Raw genomic sequence first — 20,683 nt, forward strand, 5'->3', positions numbered from 1 at the left:
AGCGCCGCACGATGCCGAGGTGCTCCAACGCGTCGAATTCGGCCTTCGCCACGGCGAGCTTGGCTGGGTCGAGGCGGCGGGCCCTGGCGTAGACCGGCGGGCCCGTGGTTGGTATGTGGTGCTCGATCCCATGCCGTACTGCGACGGCCGAAAACGTCGGCCGCGTGAGGGCCGGGAACTCCGTGAGCAGGCGAGCAAACTCGTTCGCCGCCGGGACGGCCCATGCCAGCTCGGTCGGCGCGGAGCTGCTCAATGTGCATACCAGGGAGCTGAAGGTTTCGGCGTTGATTAAACGACGCCGTTGGACGTCCACCAGCAGTCCGTGTGCACAGAGGAAGTCGGCGCCTAGCAGAGCCATGGGCACGTTTGCGGTTACAAACGTCCAAGCAAAGCGTTGGCCGCCGAAGCAGAGGGTGACGTTGCGCGGGCCGAAGGTGCGGATGGTCGATCCGTTGGCCGCAACCAAGGAGGGGCCGCAAACCGCGGATTGCCTGTCCTGGTCAGAGGCGGGTATGACGCTCAGTTGGGCGCCGGTGTCGCACAGGAAGCGCCGTCCGGATGCTTTATCCGTGATGAACAGTAAGTTGCCCGTGTGGCCGGCGCTCATGGCTGGTAATGAACGCCGGCCCGGCCGTTTCCCGGCCTGCCGAAGGTGCACGGGGGTCGGCATGTCCGGGCCTTCTGTCCGAACCTGGCATGATAGTAACACCACGCTTGGTCAGGTGGAGGCCCCGGTCGTCGTGCTGGAGGTGGTCGGCTCGGTGTAGCGGCCGCCAATTGCGTCGGCAGTTCGGTCGTCGACCGTGCCGGGTGCTCGGGCGCCATGGGTGTTGCGTCGGATGGCGGTGGGTCCCATGTCGCCGCTGCGATGCGCTGTCCTGCGGCGGAGATCTTGTCGGCTTCTCTGGCAAGGGCCCGGGGATCTGTGATCGTCGTGCTTGCCAGGGCGAGGCGTACCGGGTTAGGCAGCTGACGGAGGAACAGCTCCCGGAACAGGAATGCCGGAGAGTGCTCGCCGAGCAGTGAAAGCATGTAGTCCATTCGCTCGGAAGGGCGCGTGTCGCCGAGCTCGGGCAGGTCGAGCAGGCGCCGTGCGCGTTCTGCCGATGGGAGGGCGAAAGCATCGAGGAGCAGCTTCTTAATCGCGCCGTATTTGTCAGCGGCTGGCGGGCTCTCGAGGAGGCTCAGGGCGCGGGCCGCGGTGGCCGAACCGAGCGCTGTTACCACATGGTGGAAGCGGGTGTCGTCGGCCGTAATGCCTCGCAGGGCGAACAGGGAATCCGCCTGTGCGAACCAAACCGCCGCGTGAGCCTCCCAGAAGGTAGGCAGTTTAAGGGCGACTGCCGTGTCCATGTCGGTAGGTCACCAATGAAGGAGCTGGGGCTCCCACGTCGATCGGAAGAATGGACGCGACAAAAAGCTGGAATTCATCCGAGTTGCTTTAATCAAACCAAACACTCAGGCACTCTCAAAAGCCCGTTTATCGGGCAGCAATATATATACATATTATCCCGGAGCGTTTGCCCAGGAAAGGCGAGAGGGGGCGTGGCCCAGCGTCCTGGCTGCGGCCTGGCAAGTTGAGGGCGAGCCTGCCCGGGCGTCCTTGACGAGCCCGGCATGGTGATCGCTCCGCGTCCTTGATAGGTGCAAGGCGATTGTGAAAACCCAGCGGTAGCCGCTACACTACTTAGTTTTAGGAAGAATATGTCATGATATGCCAGTGGCCCAACCAAATACGCAATTCCTGCTCTAATCTATGGGAACACTTTATCAGTGGCAGAGTTGCACACCCATAAATGATGCGATCCAGTCTTGTTGCATTGCACTCACTGATGTGGGATTGATTCCCAGGACTGCTCAGAGTGGAAATTTCTGCACCCTGCTGCAGTGATAAAGAATGGGCCTCCATCTCCACCATAGTGGGCAATGAGAAAAAAGCCATTTGGTGATGCATGGCCCAGCAGTTGAGAACAGAGAAAAGAAATAAAATGATGGATGTTCTACTTCTCACCTTAATGCTTCGTTTAGCTCTCAGGACCTCAGGAATCCAAGTATAAAAATGTGATTTCTTGAATTAATGTCAGAAAGTATTATATGGTGTATCAAAGTAATAGTATTTACTCTGACAGAAGTCCTTTAATGTTTCGTCAATCTTAGTAAAATGTGGAAATGAAACATTAGAGCAATTATATTAACGCTCAAAAATGACATCATAGCCAACCAGCAAAACGTGTTGTATGTGGAAGTACATTTTGTAACAGCTTCAGGGTTACATTTTATTCCCACTTTCTCTTCCACTTCTCAGGTTCATGAAAAAGCTAAACGATAAAATATAGGCATCTTTCTCTACTTCATTCAATTTATCCATACAAGAAGCTCTCGCACAGCCTTCAAGATAAGTCACCTGTCTTCACTATCTAAAAGTAGGAAAGCAACATCCAATTTTAAGTGGCATAATATCATAAAGATATTTCTATGCGATGAAAAACGGTTGTAATAGAGCCTGAAAGGTTGTATAAATTGGAAATATACCCATAGTGCCAAACAGTGTTCTTTCATATGTGTAAGTATTCTCAAATTGAAAGAGGGCCATGCTGTTTTACTGCAGCTTCTCATGCTTCAGCTGCTCTGACTTATCTTGCAATGGCTTAATAAGCATCGTAGTTTCAGCAAGTGGCAGCAAACACCTACTTGTATGTGCATCATCCTCATACTGCATTGTTTGCATACCTGCATACCTCATACCTGCATTGTTTTTTTTTTGTATACAAGATCGAGGCTCGTGAAAGAGCTAACATTCATCACAAAAACACGGACACATAAAACATATAATAAGGGGAGTGGTAGACAAGATGGGGAGAGAGGGGGAAGCACACAAGTACAACAGCAGAGAACAGGGACAACAGAAGATCTGTGGGAGGGAGTGGGCTTGAGGGGAGGAGGCAGGGGAAGGTGGGGGGGGGGGGGGGGGTTGGGAAAGTATAAAATACATGGACCCTGCTGGAACTTCCAGGAAAGAAAAAAAGTCGATTTCAAGAAAAAAAAAAAAAGTGGATTTGGGGTGAATTCACGGGGGTAGAAGAGATGAAGGTTTTGGATGGGGGAAGATAAGAGATGGTGGTGAACATCTGTTTTAAAGACCTGGAGGGAGGAGTGGGATTGAAGAGAGTGAGGGAGTTTGTTCCAGCGGTGGGAGTAAAGAGGAATGAAAGAGTGAAGATGAGCAGAGAGTCTTGATTTTGGCAATTTCACCAGAAGAGGGTTGCTGGCAGATCTTGTGCAACCTGCAGGAATATTAAATACAGCAGGAATATGCATTACATATAACAAGAATGAAAGCGCTGTGGTCGCAACCTGTGACTAAATCCAGTAACACGTCAATTGGGAACACATTCGTAAAAGATGAAAAGAGTGATTGGGAAACACACATTTAATGCGCTATTAAAATATTTACTCGACACCTCCCATCCATTTCAGCCTCTCCACGGTTATGCCAGAACGAGCTGATTCATCACATGGTTACGGATTGTTTAACGCAAATATTGGGCCATTCAAAAATTAATGTAACAATTTTTAGAGACATGCATACTTTGCATGCTGATGGACTTGTTTAAACCTTATTAATAATTTTTATTCCACATATGATTGGAATTTTTGTGGTCTCTCATTGTAAACCACTCGACCCAGATACAACCTATAGAATTCTGATGCAACAAACTTGGGCAGTGTATATTTGTAGGTGCTGGTCGCATGACTGGTGGTGTAAGTGTCATAAGGAACAAGCATTCTGAGTATTGCGCTGCAATACATGTCCCCTACCAGCAGTCTGTTGTCCGCAAAACTGTTGGGGAATTATATAATTACCAACTCACGGTCTGAGGTAACTCGGCTTAAAATTATCCGATTTGCACCAAATAAAGTTTAAGAATGGTTGCACAGACCCCTACTTCTCACTAAAAGTGGAAACAGAATGTAAATTGGAGTTAAAACAAGGAATATTAACAGCTTTGACTTACCGCACTCCAAATTATAGTCCGGAAAACTGTTGGGGAAATTACCAAAGTTCAAAGTGCCACAACTTTGTCAAAAATGATCGAAACGTCGTGAAGTTCGAACTAGATCTGTAACTTATCATGAGGAAACCATGCACCAAGTTTGAAATCATTAGCGTTAAGGGTTTACATTACAGCGGATAAGCTCTCATATTTTAACAAATTGTGCATTTTATGAGAAAAGCATGAAATTTTTAACATAGTTAGTGCATACCATAAGGTTTATTTTCAGATGTGGAGGGAAGTCAGATTTGACCTCTGAGAACCGTGAGAGGTCAAATCCAAAATGGCCGCCAGTCCACCGAGTCTAATGTTCAAACGCGCTTAATTTTGGAGCCAAATAGTGTAGAAAAACATTATAGGTGTCATTTCCAACTAAATTGGGGATGCCCAGAGGTGAATGGTGCTTTCAATGAACTCCTAGGCATGCCAAGTGAGGTCAGTGAAGGCTCAATGTTACTGCTAGAGCGATTTGTGGTGCTGATGTACGATAGAACCAGTGAGAGCACGGAAGTGAATGATGCCAGGAAACAGCTCTTCACACAGAAGTGTAGAACTCTAGAGAACATTCCTCCAACCCAGGCAACACTCAAGCAGCACATCAAGCGAACTTGCTACCAGGCCAACTGTTGTAACCAGGCATTGGTCATGGATCCAGAGATGCCAGAGCCACCTGACTGGGGCTGGATAAAGGAAACAACTGGGTGGCAGCCTCTTTGGACCACTCTTCCTGAAGCATCAAAATCGTGCCATGAATTGATCGACTGTGGCTGCAAGAAAGGATGCACTGGACGCTGCAAGTGTGCCAAAGCTGCATTCAAGTGCACTGCACTGTGCTTCTGTTCTGGAGACTGTTAGATTTAGATAATTACCAATTTTCATCATTGCACTTGATTTAATGTAAGCTTTGGTGAACATACTTGGTTAACTACAGTTATTTTTTCAGAGGTTATTGCATCATTCCTTGCAGTGTAAACACTTTTTTTTCATCATTTCTGGTCTTTGGGTGTTCTGTACCTATCCCTGTACCTGAAAAAATAAAGTTTTAAAAGTTCAAATGAACTTTTTCCAATAGCAGTTCCAACTGCAGTATCATAAAAATAGAAATTTAACTTAATTTGACCTTGACCTGACCTAAATGCATGTCCTTGAGTTCTGGCGATCTCAAAAGTATCACCAAATGAATGGGCATCCCCAATTTAGTTGGAAATGAAACCTATAAGCGCGTTTGAACATTAGACCCATGAACATTAGAACAACAACAGCAACAACAACCATGCAGAGCTCCTGTCGACCATGACCTGTCGTACGTAATTGACCTGTCGACGTACATGTCGTACGTAATTATTTTGGACTAGTTTTTGGATTCGACTAGAATTTTGGAATTTTTTTTTTGGATTCCTTGACCATAACCTACAATGGCTTCATTCACAGCTTAATGCCGTCCTGCTTTTCCTTTTAGGATGGCACATCTGCCTCATATATTGGCCTTCTTGATGCGATGGAAGGCAAGGTCCTCAAAATCATTTAGTTCGCCCACACTAAAGCTGAGTATTTCCACATGCTAAAGCCTGTTACTTTCAGATTGCAGACAGGTTGGTGGCCTCTCTTTATTCTACCACCTCATTTTTGGTCTTGCACCCTCTGCCCTCTCTTGGCTCTATCCCTCTCAGTTTTCCACAGAGTGCACACAGTCTGCCAGTAATCCTCTTGTTAAACTCCAAAAATACAGGTTCACTGCTCACCTCCACTCATTTGGTCCTCTTTCCTCTTGCTGTAGAATCAACTCCACCAGTCTTTGCAGTTCCATTCTTCCCTCCAGCGCTTCAAGACAGTTGTTCACCACCACATCAGATCATCCCCCTTCCATATTCATGATCTCTTCTACTCCAAATTACCACATTCCCAAGCACCACCCTTTTTCACGCTATTGTGATTTTTCCCCATTTCTTTCACCTCTACCTCTTTCCATTTGTTAGTTTGGCAGTTGATTTTTACTTTTCTGCTTCATCCCCACTCTCGCCCTCAACTTATTTCATTTTTTCAGCTTGTGTGCAGTGCAGCTTGTCCCCCCCCCCATGTTCATGTTCATATTCATGAACATGTTTCCTGTTGATGAACATGTTCATGTTCCCGCACATTCTCACCCCTTGATCCTGCTCTCACCTATTCGCTACTGTTGGTGTTTCCCCCCTTTCTATTTTGTTCCATTTCAGTCTGCGCGACCTTTTTTCAGGATCCGCAACCATGTACACCTAAAACAACTAATGGATTGAACTCAGGTGTGAGGTCAGGTAAACAACCCATGTATTGCGATTCCATGGCGTTCTGCTAATGAAAAAAATCAATCAATGGTTTATCAATAACAAAAACAAAGTTCTTTGAAGGAATCTTGTAAATGAGCGCTTAGCTGGTAGTTCGAGCTCCAGGTCTCAAAAGTTATTTGGGTCATGCAGGAATGTTGTATATAAAACCCCAGAGAGCAATTTGGACCTTTAAGGAGGTCAATGGGAACTCAGAGTAGGTGTATATCAGAGCCTCCAGAAAAGCTTTGTCGGGTTCTTGATTGCATGGTTCTGGAAGGCATGGGTGAGTTTTTGCTGTAGGTGGAACTATTACGGACTTTAAAATATTGAGTATTGCAGGATAAGTGATGAAAAGAGAGGAGCTCCCCTACACATCCATACCTCACGCTGAGAGTCATCATCTTCACTGACACTCAGTTAGGTCCTGGCTGTGCAAAACGAATAGTCGAGGAATTCTGACAAACTCTGAGGGACCATAGACAACTATATATGTTCCTTGGGCAGCTTAAAGGTAACCCATTGTTTTTTTCCTAATAACAATCACATGTCTTCACTGCTGGTGCACTGTATTTGCTGCAGCCACTTTACAGCAGATATCATGAAGCTGAAAATGCACCAACCAATCTTTTTTGCTCCTATTTAATGGTTCATATTCCAAAGACTTCAACTTTCTATATGTCGGAATAGAGAATTCATAATCCGCATTCAGTTTTTTCATCGTGTTGGTTGTAATCTCCTTTGGATGTTGTGAGAAAGTGGAAGGAAGCCCCCCCATCCATGGCCCAAAGTATCTTTCTTTACCGAGATCACGTTTTGAGGACCATGCTGTGAAGCTTTCACTTTCTGTTCTCATATCTTTGCACCAAGAACACTTTAAGGATTGTCACTGAACCTAACACAGCATCCAATTGCAGTTCGTTTGCTGTATGATTTCTTGTATGTTTTCAGAATTCCATTTATGTTCTGCTTTATCATTGCTGTCTAATTTCTTGTGGATATGTGCAAAGGTGTGTGGAGGTTTTGTTTTCACCCCTGCCTGTCTGTTTGTCTGTCTGTTTGTGTACAACATAACTTAAAAAATTGTGGACGGATTCGGAGAAAATTTGGCAGAGAGGTTGCAAATATGACACGGACAAAATGTTTAAACTATGGTGAAGATCCGGATCCGGATCCGGCTAGTATAATTTTTTCAGTGATTCTTTACCATTGGGAGATCGGGCCAAAAACGATATATAGCAGGATATCTCAAAAAGTTATGGACGGATTTGGACAAAACTTGGTGGACAGATTGGGTACCAATCCGACAGTCCTCGTTTGATGCACTTGGTTGAGCTCCATCAGGCTGCTACCTCCTTCTCGTCTCAGCAGGTACCATCTCTGGATGCACTGGTATTTGTAGAACATTTTATGGATAGTGATGAGTTTCCTTGTTTTAGGATATAGCTTGTTGATTTTCGACTGTGACCAGGTTATCATTCTGCATCTGTAATGGGTACTGGTACTTGCAAGTTGTTATATGGCTTTGATTCTGTTCCTTGGGGAGAGGTATGTTTTCAGAATTCAGCTCTGCATAGGTATTCTTTGGTAATCGTTTTGTGCATTTGGTTGTGACATATTCGGAGACCCTCTTCGACTCCAAGGATTTGTATGACACTTCATTGTCTAGCTCCTCTATTGGTGTTCTTAGGTTGCACTTGGCACATTTATCTCGGACAAATTTAATTTTAATGACGTCGGAATACAGTTTCACTACCTGTAGTTGTTCTGCCAATTCTTAATTGTTCGGTGCAAAGAGCTTTAAATCATCCATACACAGTAGATGGATGCGTCACCTTTCCTGTTCCTTTGGACTCTTCTGTTGGATGTCGGGGTGCATCAGTGGTGCCCTTGCTCGGTAATGAGGTTACTCAGTGTATCCGGAGTCAGACAAAACCGGAGATAATTTGGAGATTGATCCTGTAGACTTGCATGCATTTTACCATGCACAAATATGGGACACCATCAAAAGCTTTATTATAGTCAATCCAGGCTGTGGACAATTTGGTGCATCACAAGTCACAGTGTTTGCTTGCAGTGCTTTTCCCCTTTGTGTGTATGTCAATGTGTACTTTCCTTTTTATAACTGTAAAAGCCCATGTGAGTTATGTGCTTCACTGTTGCATGGGGTTACATCGTGTTCTTCTTAATTTATACAAAGTTCATTATGTCCATGTGTATTTGTTCTGTTCATTTCAACGCACTAAATGGTTGCTCAACCGTGGTTGTGTAAATTTAACTTTGGCAATGTAAGATGGGAAAATTATCACTCACTCATGCAATTGGTTTGCAACAAGCTGGTCATGGCAGAGTGTTGAGGTTAAAATATTCCAAACTTGTGAGAGTATTAATGCAAAGGTCCTTGGCTACGAGTTGATGCTTCCAAGTGGAGTGTGTAACACCTGATCAAGGAAATATGTGATGATCATGGTATGTAATGGTTGGTAGATGCCTATTATTTTTCAGACAACGAATACCGAGGTATTAGTTGTCTGAGTATGAACAATAAATTTTTCTCTAAAGCCTTACTCTATCATAGATCACTAAGAAATGGATTCCACTATGTTTGAAAAGTAGTGTTCCAATCGGCTCATTGCTGTCTTCATCAGATACGCTCAGTGTGAGTGATTTTGGAATGAAGCCTCTAATGTAACCAACCTTAATACCTGCACATTTTGACAACTGGATATCATAGTTGTGGTTAACATCCCGGTTCGATTGCCAATATAATTGGGTCTGATTAAAACTGTCAGCTGGTACAGTGCCAGCACATGGTGATCCATACTGAAGAATGTCAGATATTAAGCCAGCTCTCTTCATGGTTAAGTGGGCATTGAATACACTATGGTATCTTTAACAAGTAGGGTTATTAATTCCCTGTCTGAGTCAAGGATAAGGTTGATTGCATTGCCTCATTAAGATTTGTGTGAATCCATAACAATCATGGTAAACTAGGAAGGTTTAATGATCAGTTAACATATAATGGGAGATTTCATCTGGTCTGTATTTTTGCTTTTCATAATGTTTCAGGCTAATGATTATATCAGAAGGCATTCTTGGGCCTACTGGCAGTCTTATAGAAAGCAGAAGTCCATGCTTTTCAAGTGGCGTGGAACCGAAAGCTTTTTCAGTGACTAGTTTGAGGGATTTGTGGTGTCATCTCATTTTCAGTGTCTTCCTTGAGAAGGTATTTATGGAAGCTTTGGATGATTTTGAATTCTTAAGGCAGCTTTACTCTTAGAAAAAAAAATGAAAATGAAGGTTTACACTTGGCAAAAAATGTAACAATGACATCTTGCCTTGGTTTAGTGCTTCTGCTCCATCAATGCTGATCTTTACTGGTTGTTGTTTTCTTGGCCAAAAACATGTAACAGTTGGTGGAGAATAACTCCATGATGTGAATTTTTTTTTCCTAATCCCATAAAAGACGTTTTAAGAAAAGAAGCAGAATTATTTTGCCAGATCATGCCGAAATTGGATGCGTTCACGAGGCATCTATCAATGGACAAATGTCCGAGACAAAAATGTGTCGTCTCGGGATGAAAGCAGATGAAGGGCAGCGTTTCCAGTCTTTTTATTCGGTCAAAAATAAAGAAGCATTTATTGACTGATTTGTTTGTTTAAGTGGTAGAATTAAAAAATGGTAGCTTTTAATTAGAGTTCACAAATAAATAAATCAGAGCATGAAAGGATGATCCAAATGGTTTCCTAGTTCTCTTGATATACCAGGTTGTGTTCTTTTGGCCAGGTTGTGTCGCTCTGCTCATCTGAGACACTTTTTAAGGTCGAAGCACATGGATTGTATTAGTCCCTTAAAGACATTGTAATTTGAACTTTTGTAATCAAAATTTCAACAAACCTTTATTAAGAGAATGTGGTGGAAAAAAATTAATAATTTTGTCAAAATGTCAAAGGGCAAAGTCACAATGAGTAGAAATAGCCCTTATTTTCCCGGCCACCGCTGCGCAGCACAAGACGGCTGGATTTGTTTATTCCGTATTTATTTATTTACCATTCGACCCTCAGTGTGTCTGTTGAGGACATAACATTTTTTTACCATTTGAGATTTTGTCAGCACATTTTCAACAAACCTTTATAATGAGAACATAGAGAACACTAATTAATATTTTTACATTAAAAAAAATTAGGTGTTGTTTTCATCAATTTTAGGTTGAGTACAAAGAGATGCGGACACGCTTTGCATATTGGGATGCTTTCTAGTTTATATTTTTCGCAAATATGTCACTTTGTTCTTCTCTTTATTTTCAAGCATGGAATGCTATAAATTGTCAGTATTTCTGGTGTCTTTAGCTCACCTTACATGTCATCATATCATTCATTCGTATAAGTTAACCAATTAATAAAGTTGGAGAAAAATAAGTGTTAAAATGTTTCAAATGTCTTATTATCTTGAAGCTTTGAAAGGATGGAGGCCATGCCACAATATTATTGATCACTATGAGTTTAGATGCACCACAACACTCCTCCAAACCCCCAATGAGGAAAATTACTCCCAACAATGAGGTAATTTCGGTAATATTATTTCACATATTTATTTCACTACCTCAATGAAGTACAGGATTTGGAGATATTTTACCTTTATAATTTAAAAGTATTGTACAGCCTGGACTTTCACTTGATAAAAAGTCCAGATCACCTGCACTGTGGTAAACCAGACCACTACCAAATCAATCATGGTGCCTTCGTTTCTCTATCTGCTTTCCCCTGTGTTCATCAATCTTTGCACTTTTGCAGCCTTTTCGCTATCACCGCCGTCCATCTGCCAGGAATTTCAATTATGCTTCAAGCAAGCTACTTGCACACCCACACTCCACAGCCGCTGACCTACTCTCAACCCCAAAACATGACCAGGGAGCAAAACACGTTACAAACAAACATGCCAAGTGATTCGCAGCAGCCATGAACTGCCAATATAAATGTAAACAAAACAGGCCAGCCTAACTACCTCCTGCTGCGAGACTTAACTGTAACACCCAATGAGAACTAAAAGATGACTCAAATGTATGTTGAGTTCAAGTTGTGTTTTATTATATATACATATATAAATATATATACGTGCTGTATGTAAATATATATATGTCATAGCAAAGGGTCTGAATACTTATGTCAATGTGATATTTCAGTTTTTTCTTTTAAAATTTTTTGCAAAACTTTCTAAATCCTGTTTTCGCTTTGTCATTATGGGGTATTGAGTGTAGTTTGATGAGGGGAAAAATGAATTTAAACGATTTCAGCATAAGGCTGCAAAATAACAAAATGTGAAAAAAGTGAAGGGGTCTGAATACTTTCTGAATGCACTGTATATATATATATATATATATATATATATATATATATATATATACATACATACACAAATATACCTTTTGGAATTATTTTTTTGGAACAATGAATGCTTTGCAATCGTAAGCTGGAGTTCATATATACTGTTATAGCTAGGTAAATATATTTGGTGGGGCCAACAAAAATAATTGTAATGCTTGATAACTGAACTACTTACAATGAGATATCAATAATGTCTGTTGACCTGGTTTCCCAATTAACATCTGATTTCGCAATTTACACAGAAAGGTTCTGTGTTGATATGTTTGGCATTGGGATCTCAGACTATAATGTATAATCAAGTTAGGGGGTTCAAATAAATGAAAAATATGTTTGAACATATATATATATATATATATATATATATATAATATATATATATATATATATATATATATATATATATATATATATATATAATATATATATATATATACATACATATATACAGACTTGGCATTTAATATGGAATATTTTTTTTTTCTTGACTTCGATTTACTTTCTTAACTCAGTATATCAATCTGGTGAGTTTCTTTTACACTTTGGTGATTTATTTGTTAAAAGAACCATGTCACTGTCTGTGGCAGCAAGAAGGCAACAACAGGATTATATCACACGTGGAGTGGCAAAATGTACGGACAGGTGCATTTGACGATTGGCTTCACAGTCGGGTATACAAGGGTTGTTGCGTTCTGTATTAGTGGAAAACAACTGCTGCACGACTCCAAAAGTTATTGCCGCTTCCTCTGGAGATGGTCCGTCAACTCGAGAATGCTGTTTGTCATGGAGTGGTGGCTTTACGAAATTACAGCATGAAACAGCGTGTGATTGCTCGGCAGTATGGCATGACTCAAGGTCAGGTGTCAAAGATCCTGAAACGAAATGCTCAGAGGGGTGTCCCAACTTCAATACCGAGGCCAGGACGTCCCCGCAGAACCACAAGGAGGGATGATCGCCAGCTGCACCGGTTAGTCCGCAATGGCCGTACCAAGTCAGCTAATCGGCTTAGGGCTGATTGGCAGCAACTGACAAATGTGCCTGTATCCAGAAGGCGAGTCAACCAACGACTGGTTCAAGCAAGCTATCGTGCCAGGCGTCCCCTGAGAAAGCCACGCCTGACCAGACAACACAGCCAGCGCCGATTGCAGTGGGCCAGAGAGCACCGTCAATGGCAGCCAGGACACTGGAATCATGTGACCTTCAGTGACGAGTCTAGATTTCTGGTCTATCGTCAGGATGGCCGCGTCCAAGTGCGCAGACAAGTGCAGGAAGCCTACAACAAAGATTGTATAGTGCCAAGAGTCCAAGCTGGAGGTGGTGGGGTAACCGTTTGGGCTGCTTTTAATGCAGGGGGCAAAACTGACCTGGTTGTTCTGAATGGAAACCTGAACCAGTTCAAGTACAGGGCCATTCTGGAAGAAACATTGCTTCCATTTGCTCGTGCAGCCTTTCGAGGAAACTTTGTCTTCCAAGATGACAATGCATGGCCTCATCATGCTCGCATGATCCAACACTTTCTTGCTGACCGTGGTGTAGAGCATATGGAGTGGCCTGCCATGTCCCCGGATATGAATCCGATAGAGAACTTGTGGGCAGAATTAACGCGTCAAATCGACCACTTGGACCAGCAGCCGACCTCTGTGCGTGAATTGCAGCAGGCTATTGTAACTGCATGGCAAGCGATTCCTGTCCAAACCTTGGCAAATCTCGTGAAAAGCATGCCTCAACGTGTACGTGCTCTCCTGAATGCTCGTGGGGGTTACACGAAGTACTGAACTGTAATTTTACTTTCGGTAATCCCAGTCGTAATTTAACATTTGTTTTTGTTAAAAAAATTTTTGGCTAATGTGCAAAATAAAGAGATGCTTCTGGAAAACGCACAAAAGTTTAACACAGTACTGTCCATGAATTGAGTTCGATATCAGTTTACATCACTTTCAAGGATCAATTAATTGTTTCGAAACGTCAAATGTTGTTTTTGTTACTTTTAAAGATCACATTAACAAAATCTATAATAGTTTCAACATAATTCCAATGAACTTTTAGTTCCAATACATCTTGAAAAGTAAGTTCACCCCCACAAAAAAAATATTCCATATTAAATGCCAAGTCTGTATATATATATATATATATATATATATATCTTTTGTATGGCCCTTCTGCCGAAAGAGATGCGTAGGCTCGGCCTTTTAGGCACAAGCTTTTCAGAGTTACAGCCACCTACATCTCCATAGAATTGTACTGCAGCCAATACCAGGAAGAAATTTAATTGTCAATCTTATGGACCAGACCACCTCGGAGAGGGAAAATATGGTATAAAGAAGGGAGGGAGTTTAGAGTCGAGCGTTAGCTGGGATAATGTCTGATTAGATTTTAAAATCACAACCATTTGCGAATTTAGGGACAAAAGTTCACCAGACCCTGTTGTGCAATGGTTTTTTTTTTTTTGTATACAACATCGAGGCTCGTGAAAGAGCTAACATCAATCACAAAAAATGACAAACGGACACACAAAACATACAATAAAGGGAGCGGAAGACAAGATGGGGAGAGAGAGGGAAGCACACAAGTACAACAGCAGAGAACAGGGACAAGGGACAAGATCCACGGGAGGGAGAGGGCTTTGGGGGAGGAGGCATGCGAAGGTGGGGGTGGGGGGTGGGAAAGGTAAAAAACACATGGACACTGCTAGAACTTCCAGGAAAGAAAGAAGTCGGGCATTCAAAAAAAAAAAAATGGTTAAACTATCTGCTGCAAGTCTAAGATGTCGGTGGTTAAAAGTCTACCAAAGACTTTTTAAATGGTATGTGCTGCAACCTTGTTTGATGCTCAGCATTTGATAGGATACGAGCATGGCCAATCTCCATCGGTTGGCATCCATGTGGAGAAGCAAATTCCTCTTTCTGAAATGCCCACTGAGTGCGGTGAGAAAGGGCCTCCCCATTCTCCTGGTGTCTTGGAAGTGACGGTACTTCCCCCATGTTCATTGGCTGTATTTGTCTCATCTAACAGTCCTATGTTGTGTCTCATGTATTCATCTATACTAGTGTGACTCGGGGTGCTCCGCTTGCCTCAACACACGTCGTTTCAGAGGGATAGGCATCTTTGACCATTTCGGTGTCTTTTGGGTCTTCAGGGTATTTTGGGTCTTCAGGGTCTTTTGGGTCTTCATTGTGTTTTCGGTCTTCAGGGCCATTTGGGTCTTCAGAGTCGTTTGGATCCTCTGTGTCTTTAAGGATATTTTGGGTCTTTGGGGTGTTTTGGCTCTTCGGGGTCTTTGGAGTCTTTTGGGTTTTCTAGGTCTTAAGGGTCTTTTGGTTCCTCTGGGTCTTTAAGGGTTTTTGGGGCATTTTGGATATTCAGGGTATAAAGGGTCTTTAAGGGTCTTCGTGGTCTATTTGGTCTTCAAGGTGTTTTGGGTCTTCAGGGTCTTTTGTGTCTTCTATTTATATGTTCATGTGTGAGAGATGTGTGTGTGGCAGCTCCACTGCCAGCCCTAAATCCTATAACAAGTACAAAAAGTTTTAATTAAAACAAAAGCCGCGTCTATGTTACACAATGCCTAGATGCAGCTGTGCCTATAACGTCGATGTTATAGGCACAGGACATTCCTATTGATTCGATTACTTGATGTTATTTTTGTGCAAAGTGAAAATATATCTCGGCAATTTCCCGTGTGTGGCGACGAATTTTTAATATATCTCGGCATTTTCCCGTCTGTTATTTCAGGCGGTGTATGACTGACCATGCCGCGATTTAAAAAAAATATATCTCGGCAATTTCCCGTATGTGGCGACACGTGAACGAAGCTATGCTCCTCTCTCCACATTATTGTGACGACGTATAAATTAAATATTTCATCGTGACGATTGTCATGAAATGGACGAATTTTTAATTTATCTCGGCATTTTCCCGTCTGTTATTTCAGGCGGTGTATGACTGACCATGTCGCGATTTAAATATATATATATATATCTCGGCATTTTCCCGTCTGTTATTTCGGGCGGTGTATGACTGAGCATGCCGCGATTTAAACAAAATATATATATCTCGGCATTTTCCCGTCTGTTATTTCGGGCGGTGTATGACTGAGCATGCCGCGATTTAAACAAAATATATATATCTCGGCATTTTCCCGTCTGTTATTTCGGGCGGTGTATGCCTGACCATGCCGCGATTTAAAAAAAAAAATATCTCAATGGACTTGAAGTTACAGGCCTTTGAGAATTCATTTCGTTCTATAAAGGGCAACTTTCATCGGATTTTCTTCCCGGTTTTTTTCAACCGAGTCTAAAACTATGTTAGCGACTGTGAAAAATGAAATGATATATCGAATTTGATTTGAAATAAAACTGTGTGAGAGAGGAAGACACCACGGGCCTACAAAACAGGCCTCAAAGCTATGCGAGTTAATAAAATGGTGGGTATTTGTTTATATGAAGCCTCTCCCAAAATTGGTGGAGCTATGGTTCCCAGAATGGGTGGAGCTTTGAGGTTTTGTCTTCTCTGCAAGAACAACAAGAAGAAGAAGAAGAACAAGAAGAAGAACAACAACAACAACAGCAGAGGGCACTCTATGAGCAGCGTCTGCGACGCGGCTAAAAACAAACCTTCTGAAACAGGGTTCAACATTGATAATGCATTTCAAAATCCCCCCTAATTTTCTTTCTTTTTGAAGAATAACACACTGTCATTGACAGAAGCGCAAGGTAACGTTTAAGTAAACAAAACCATAATGTTGAGACAAATCTTAGACTTACTGTCCTAGAATGTACACGACCCTGGCATAGTCGGAGTTGCAAATAATGCAAATATACAAATTTTATGCGTAGCCACGGGTGGAACCATTCCCCTGGAGATGCTTTTTTGGCTGCTCGGAGATCCCCACGACAAGAAGAGCACACACTTCCGTGAATTCATTGAGCATCCCCTTGCACATGTTCTGAGCACGACTCTCGACAAACCCAAGAGGCAGTTCCAAAGTGGAACCGTCCTCGCTGCCGAGTTGTTAGTTCTCTCTGTTACTTCTTCTTTTCCTCCTTTTCCTACTTCTTTCTCTCCTATCACTACGCAGTTTATTATTCTCAATGTCATGCACAGTATATGATCTGAATCACATGTGGGGGTCAATATAATGACCAATAATTATTGGTCTTCCATATCTCCCTACTCTTAAAGCATTGAAACTCCCGATCTAGTGGCTGTATTTGCATGATTTGGTTGGCTTGATTGGTGGACACTGTTTATCTTCAAGGTGAACTTCATGAAGTACTAGTTATTGACATTTACTTTTGTTCTTATTGGAACTTGCCTATTGTTGATTTTCTTTTCTAAAATGGTTAATGTGAAGAAATGTTGGCCGTGCTTTCACCGTCACTTTATGGTTGAAAATCCACTTCTGCCCTTGCTGTTTTGTGTTGCGGATTCATGTTTTTGTGGATTGCTGACGTGGCTGGAGGTAGTTGATTTTTTGGATAATGGCGTTTGATCGTTATGACTCCTGAACAATCCTGAAGTATAAAGGTTTGCAAGCCCATGTAGTGTTTTGCTCGAGGTAATGCGAATGGACTGTAGATTTGTTTCTATTAAAACCACATGATGAGCCTCCCCTGCCACTAGGTCCAACTTTACTAATCAATCCATATTATCGTTTTCCCAATTCCATGCACATTCGTATGATCGCCAAGTTAACTGATTGATCATTCAAGAGTTTGATTCATGAATTTTGTGATATCAGTGAGCTTTGTATTAACTTATTTTTTACAAGCTTCAGATTGTTTCATACCATCCTGATAGTTTCTATACCTTCTTTCTCTCTTGCTCCCTCTCCCCATGACATATACAGAGCATAGGAAGGGCAATCTCTTGGCAAAGAGATACATTCGTGGACAGGTCACCACTTTGACAAATATTCTGTACTTCCCATACTATAATGCTGTAGCCTTGTGTATCTCTACTGCACATAGTAAAGATACAACGTATTGTATTTGATGTGTAAAGTTTAACCTGAATGTACTTGTATGGCGAATATCGCATCTAACTACCAATGATTGTAATTGAACATTGACGAATGCATGTTGTGGGTTCATGAAATACACTGGAGTGACATTGTTATGACAGGGGGAATACTTGTTTAGTTCATAGTGATTGTTGTTGTTGTTGTTGTTGTATAGCCATGGACATTTCTCTCAAACAAGCCTGTGGCACGGAGACAGCCGGTTGATCTCCCTGGAGCGATCCAGAGATACTCCACATCCAGGATGATTTACCCCCACCTTCACAAAGTCAGGGCCACAACAGAGTTAGAGAAAGAGAGAGATAGCGACAGAGAGAGAGAGAGAGAGAGAGAGAGAGAGAGAGAGAGAGAGAGAGAGAGAGAGAGAGAGACAGACAAGAGGGAAATGACCGGTCCATGGGGACCAATCGGCACTCTGATCGTCACCCCGCTGCCCTGATGAATCTGCGGCAGCAGGGAAGAACGGGGAAGATTTGCCCCCGACTTGCATACAACCACTGCGAAGAGGCGTCGTAGTGATTATTGCAGTGTGATTACACATAGTTGTAGTGATTATTGTTGTGCACATCACGATAAAAATTGGGCTTTCAAATTTAGAGCAGATCAGGGGTTGAACAATACTAAATGACTTATCTTACCACTCTGTAAATGGCAAAAAAGACTGAGAAACATTTAATTAAAATAACAAGAAGGGCACAATGACATTTCCAAAATTGTTTTCATGCTTTCAAAGATAATGACGAACCCATTGAGAACAACATTTACAGAGTAATCATCTGTGGAATTACCTTCTTATCCTAATTTCCAATCAGAAGTTCTGTTGTGTTATTCAAGGATGTTGTTTAGAAACCCTAACCCAGGTTTCAGAACATTCATGAAAATATCTCCAGACGAAACATTCCTCTTGCTTTATAAATGGGATCACAATGAAATATTTCAACCAACGGTTTGCTAACTTCTCATGCTTCTTCTGCAGAAAAGAACTCAAGCTCAAGGATACACAAGCGGATATTAACACAGTCACCTCTTGCCAATTCAGATGGAGAGATACATTCCAGTGTTACAACTAAAAATGTATTTACTTATTTTGTTTTTCCAAGTTTGCCAGACAGAGCAGGGTTTATTTTATGCTAAATATACACTAATTAGTTCTTTACCACGAAATCCAAAGCAATACGACCATTTCGAATAACCATTGGAAAGCAGGGTAGAGGATACAGATGGCTGCGAGTATTTAGTCACTCCATGAATCTCGAGTTAATCCCAGTGTAGCAATTGAAGTAGTATAAACAAGTAGGGAAATGACATACAGTACAGTACTTCAATATTCAGTAATTTGTATGAATTCAAAACACTTCAATTGACTTGGTGAAGCAACAAGGCACAGATAGTGTCTCACAACATCTGAACTGCGCAACCTGTGAACAACAATGCTCATCTGCCACCCACCATATTGTCTCTGCCCTGCTGAACACCAAACAGGAGGTGTCAGCATGTTTATATCTTAATATTACATACTGAAAAAAATAATAGCGAGGTACATGGGAGGGAAGCAAAAAGCAAACAAACGATGTGGTAATGGTGAATGCTCAACCACAGAACCAACAAGAAATAAGAGCAATCAGAGATTGCAAACTCTGGCGAGGATGTATTTTCAGCGGTTTTTAAGGCTTTTGCGTTAAAACAAATATGGCGGCCGAACCGCGTGACCGATGACGTCATCATTCGTTTTTTTCTCAAATAATTTATTCCAAGATTATGCTCAAGAAATTTCATCTTGATCGGATGATGTTTTGTACTTGTCAAATTATGATGTCATAATGGAGGCACCTATGACATCATCATTCACAGATGTTATTCCACATGGAGAGTCCTTTTCAATGAGCCATGTCTCAATTTTTTCTATTCAGCGCTTCCAGAGATATGGAGGTGAAAGTTTTTCGGGTTTTCCAAGATGGCGGCCGAACCACGTGACCGATGACGTCATCATTATTTTTTCTCCACAAATTTATGCCTACATGACACTCAAGAAATGTCATCTTGATAGGATGAAGTTTTTTACTAGTCGAATTATGACGTCATAATGGAGGCACCTATGTCATCATCATTAACATATTTTATTCCCCATGGAGAGTTCTTTACAATGAGCCATGTCTCAATTTTTTCTATTCAGCACTTTCGGAGATGTAGAGGTGCAAAGTTTTTCGGTTTTTCCAAGATGGCGGCCAGACCACGTGACCGATGACGTCATCATTATTTGTTTTCTAAACTAATATATTCATAGATTATGCTCAAAAAATTTCATCTTGATCGGATTGAAGTGTTGTACTTGTCGAATTATGACATCATAATGGAGGCACCTGTGACATCATCATTAACATATTGTATTCCCCATGGTGAGTTCTTTACAATGAGCCATGTCTCCATTTTTTCTATTCAGCACTTTCGGAAATATAGAGGTGCAAAGTTTTTCGGTTTTTCCAAGATGGCGGCCAAACCACGTGACCGATGATGTCATCATTATTATTTTTCTCCACCAGTTTATGCCGACATGGCGCTCAAGAAATTACATATTGATTGGATGAAGTTTTGTACTTGTCAAATTATCAAATTATGACGTCATAATGGGGGCCTTGGGCTGAGAGTTGTGTTTTTTTTTGTTTTTTTTGTTACGATTATTATTTCTTATTTTGTGCATGTGAGTGAGTGAGTGGGTGAGGGTGTGTGTTTTTGCATGAATGAATTTTTGCATGAGTGTGTTTTTGTATGTTGAGTGGTGTATGTTGTAAGGGTAGGTGGTTGGTTGGTGTTGTGTGTGTGTGTATGTGTGTGGATGTGTGTATGTGTGTGTAAGTGTGTGTATGAATGATCTGGTTGTTTTGTTGGTGAGTGGTGAAGGGTATAAAGGTGGGTGTTTGCGTATTCGACCA

This window comes from Myxine glutinosa, chromosome 4 (genome assembly GCF_964187855.1).
Source record: "Myxine glutinosa chromosome 4, kmMyxGlut1.1, whole genome shotgun sequence".
Classification (NCBI taxonomy): domain Eukaryota; kingdom Metazoa; phylum Chordata; class Myxini; order Myxiniformes; family Myxinidae; genus Myxine; species Myxine glutinosa.